This window comes from Coregonus lavaretus (assembly GCF_964263955.1).
Source record: "Coregonus lavaretus genome assembly, chromosome: 11".
NCBI classification, from domain to species: Eukaryota; Metazoa; Chordata; class Actinopteri; order Salmoniformes; family Salmonidae; genus Coregonus; species Coregonus lavaretus.
In genome coordinates, this window is record NC_139998.1 from 47,629,746 (window position 1) to 47,634,105 (window position 4,360).

Genomic DNA, 4,360 nt, shown 5'->3' on the forward strand with positions numbered 1-4,360 from the left:
ATGTCCTTGAGTGGCCCAGCCAGAGCCCGGACTTGAAATCCATTGAACATCTCTGGAGAGACCTCAAAATAGCTGTGCAGCGACACTCCCCATCCAACCTGACAGAGCTTGAGAGGATCTGCAGAGAAAAATGGGAGAAACTCCCCAAATACAGGTGTGCCAAGCTTGTAGCGTCATACCCAAGAAGACTCGAGGCTGTAATCGCTGCCAAAGGTGCTTCAACAAAGTACTGAGTAAAGGGTCTGAATACTTAAGTAAATGTCATATTAACGTTTTCTATTATTAATACATTTGCGTCATTATGGAGTATTGTGTGTAGATTGATTAGGGAAAAAAACTATTGAAGCCATTTTAGAATAAGGCTGTAACGTAATAAAATGTAGAAAAAGTCAAGGGGTCTGAATACTTTCCGAATGCACTGTACATTGGTAACCAGTTTATAATAGCAATAAGGCAACTCGGGGGTTTGTGGTATATGGCCAATATACCACGGCTAAGGGCTGTATCCAGGCACTCTGCGTTGCGTCGTGGATAAGAACAGCCCTTAGCCTTGGTGTATTGGCATATACCACAACCCCCTCAGGCCTTATTGCTTAAATATAAAACATTTAAACACGTACAATACTACATCAGCCTGATCTCTATTTTGTTCCACTGTGAATTCCCTAAGGGGGGACAGACACACGCAGTAATGAAATGCAGCACTATTCCAGCGTAGGGTTTGCCGCGCTGACATTGCGTGCCTGCCCGAGAGTAGTGGTCCGTAGCCTAATCTTTGTGACCCGCCAAAGGCGTAGACGCCCTTCCCTGTGATATAGAAGTGGCCTGCATTGTGCTGGTGTGTGCAGAAATGCCTCTAATGTCTGGAGAGCACCTACCCCTCATCAACGCTGCCGCTGCGGGGAGGAAAACTCATCACTCAGGCTGACAAAGAACATCTGTGTTACCGAGTCATGAGGCTTGAAAACGGGAGAGGAGGACACTGCTTAGATAACCTATTATCTAATAGATTGACGGTGACGCTCACTGCCTTTTTGTCCTCTGTCTGTGTGTTTTGTAGCTTATTGAATGGCCAAACGCAGAGTGAATTCCGGCTCGGCCAGGCGCAAACATTGATCAAAACGGAGCTAAACTTGATTTGACAGATTATACGTTTCACTCTGTACCATCTGCTGCCAACCATACACTGCAGAGAGGAGAGATGTGGCCGGAGGAGCCCTGAGCATCTACGTTGTTTATACAGTGCATTCGGAAGGCATTCAAACCCCTTCACTTTTTCCACATTTTGATACGTTACAGCCTTATTCTAAAATGGATTAAAGAAATACAAATCCTCATAAATCTACACACATCACCCCAAAATGACAAAGCGTCAACAGTTTTTTAGGAATTCTTGCAAATTTATAAAAATTTAAGAAAAAACATTCTGTTATAAGTATTCAGACCCTTTGCCATTAGACTCGAAATTGAGCTCAGGTGCATCCTGTTTCCATTGATCATCCTTGAGATGTTTCTACAACTGGATTGGAGTCCACCTGTGGTCAATTCAATTGATTGGACATGATTTGGAAAGGCACACATCTGTCTATATAAGGTCCCACAGTTGAAAGTGCATGTCAGAGCAAAAACCAAGCCATGAGGTTGAAGGAATTGTCCTTAGAGCGCCGAGACAGGATTGTGTCGAGGCACATATCTGTGGAAGGGTACCAAAAAATGTCTACAGGATTGAAGGTTCCCAAGAACACAGTGGCCTCCATCATTCTTAAATGGAAGAAATTTGGAACCACCATGACTCTTCCTAGAGCTGGCCACCCGGCCAAACTGAGCAATCGGGGGAGAAGGGCCTTGGTCAGGGAGGTGAGCTCCAGAGTTCCTCTGTGGAGATGGGAGAACCTTCCAGAAGAACAACCATCTCTGCAGCACTCCACCAATCAGGCCTTTATGGTAGAGTGGCCAGATGGAAGCCACTCCTCAGTAAAAGGCACAAGACAGCCTGCTTGGAGTTTGCCAAAAGGCACCTAAAGGTCTCAGACCAGGAGAAACAAGATTCTCTGGTCTGATAAAACCAAGATTGAACTCTTCGGCCTGAATACCAAGCGTCACGTCTTGAGGAAACCTGACACCATCTCTACGGTGAAGCATGGTGGTGGCAGCATCATCTTTGTCAGCGGCAGGGACTGGGAGACTAGTCAGGATCGAGGGAAAGATGAACGGAGCAAAGTACAGAGAGATCCTTGATGAAAACCTGCTCCAGAGCACTCAGGACCTCAGACTGGGGCGAAGGTTAATCTTCCAACATGACAAAGACCCTAAGCACACAGCCAAGACAACGCAGGAGTGGCTTCGGGACAAGTCTCTGAATGTCCTTGAGTGGCCCAGCCAGAGGCCGGACTTGAACCCGATCAAACATCTCTGGAGAGACCTGAAAATAGCTGTGCAGCGACGCTCCCCATCCAACCTGACAGAGCTTGAGAGAATCTGCAGAGAAGAATGGGAGAAACTCCCCCAAATACAGGTGTTCTAAGCTTGTAGCGTCATACCCAAGAAGACTCGAGGCTGTAATCGCTGCCAAAGGTGCTTCAACAAAGTACTGAGTAAAGGGTCTGAATGCTTATGTAAATGTGATATTACAGTAAAAATAAAATAAAAAAATGGTGTGTATTGTGTGTAGATTGATGAGGAAAAGCAACAATCTAATCCATTTTAGAATAAGGCTGTAACCACAATACTAACCTAATTAACAGAGTGAAAAGAAGGAAGCCTGTACAGAATATAAATATTCCAAAACATGCATCCTGTTTGCAACTTGGCACTAAAGTAATACTGCAAAAAATGTGGCAAAGCAATTAGCTTTTTGTCCTGAATACAAAGTGTTATATTTGGGGAAAATCCAATACAACACGTTACTGAGTACCACTCTCCATATTTTCAAGCATAGTGGTGGCTTGTAATCATTAAGGACTGGGGAGTTTTTCAGGATAAAAAATTAACTAAATGGGGCAAAGCACAGGCAAAATCCTAGAGGAAAACCTGGTTCAGTCTGCTTTCCATCAGACACTGGGAGATTAATTAACCTTTCAGCAGGACAATAACCTATAACACAAGGCCAAATCTACACTGAAGCCTCCTGTAGCTCAGTTGGTAGAGCATAGCACTTGCAATGCCAGGGTTGTGGGTTCAGTATGAAAAATGTATGCACTCACTAACTGTAAGTCGCTCTGGATAAAAGTGTCTGCTAAATGACTAAAATGTAAATGTAAAATGAGTTGCTTACCAAGAAGACAGTGAACGTGGCCGAGTTACAGTTTTGACTTAAATCTACTTGAAAATCTATTGCAAGACCTGAAAATGGTTGTCTAGCGATGATAAACAACCAATTTGACAGAACTTGAAGAATTTTTAGAAGAATGATGGGCAAAAGTTGCACAATCCAGGTGTGGAAAGCTCTTAGAGACTCACCCAGAAAGACTCAGGGGTGTCATTACTTATGTAAATTAGATATTTATGTATTTGATTTTCAATAAATGTGCAGAAAATTCTAAAAACATGTTTTCACTTTGTCATTATTGGGTATTGTTTGTAGATTGGTGAGATATAAATATATCTATATATATAATCCATTTTGAATTCAAGCTTTAACACAACAAAATGTGGAATAAGTCAAGGGGTATGAATACTTTCTGAAGGCACTGTATCTATGTATGGAAGAGCCATGAACATATTTCTATCTATGTTGTTTATATCTATGTATGGAAGAACCATGAGCCTCTCTTTCTATCTATGTTGTTTATATCTATGTATGGAAGAACCATGAGCCTCTCTTTCTATCTATGTTGTTTATATCTATGTATGGAAGAGCATGAGCATCTATTTTCTATCTATGCTTGTTTATATCTATGTATAGAGGAGCCATGAACATCGCTCTTTCTATCTATGTTGTTTATATCTATGTATAGAGGAGCCATGAACATCGCTCTTTCTATCTATGTTGTTTATATCTATGTATAGAGGAGCCATGAACATCGCTCTTTCTATCTTTGTTGTTTATATCTATGTATAGAGGAGCCATGAACATCGCTCTTTCTATCTATGTTGTTTATATCTATGTACTGTATGATTATATATTAGGAAATAAAACTGCCCATTTTCCTATAAGTGTTGCTGCAAAGACACAATGGAATTGTGCATAGCACATTATGCATTGCTTATAATAAGCAATGCATAATGTGCTGGAGTGCTGGAGTTAGGCACACTAACCTCCAACCCTCACTAACCTCCAACCCTCACTAACCTCCAACCCTCACTAACCTCCGGCCATACTTGTTCTTCTGCCTTGCAGAGACCACAACATTGCCTGAAG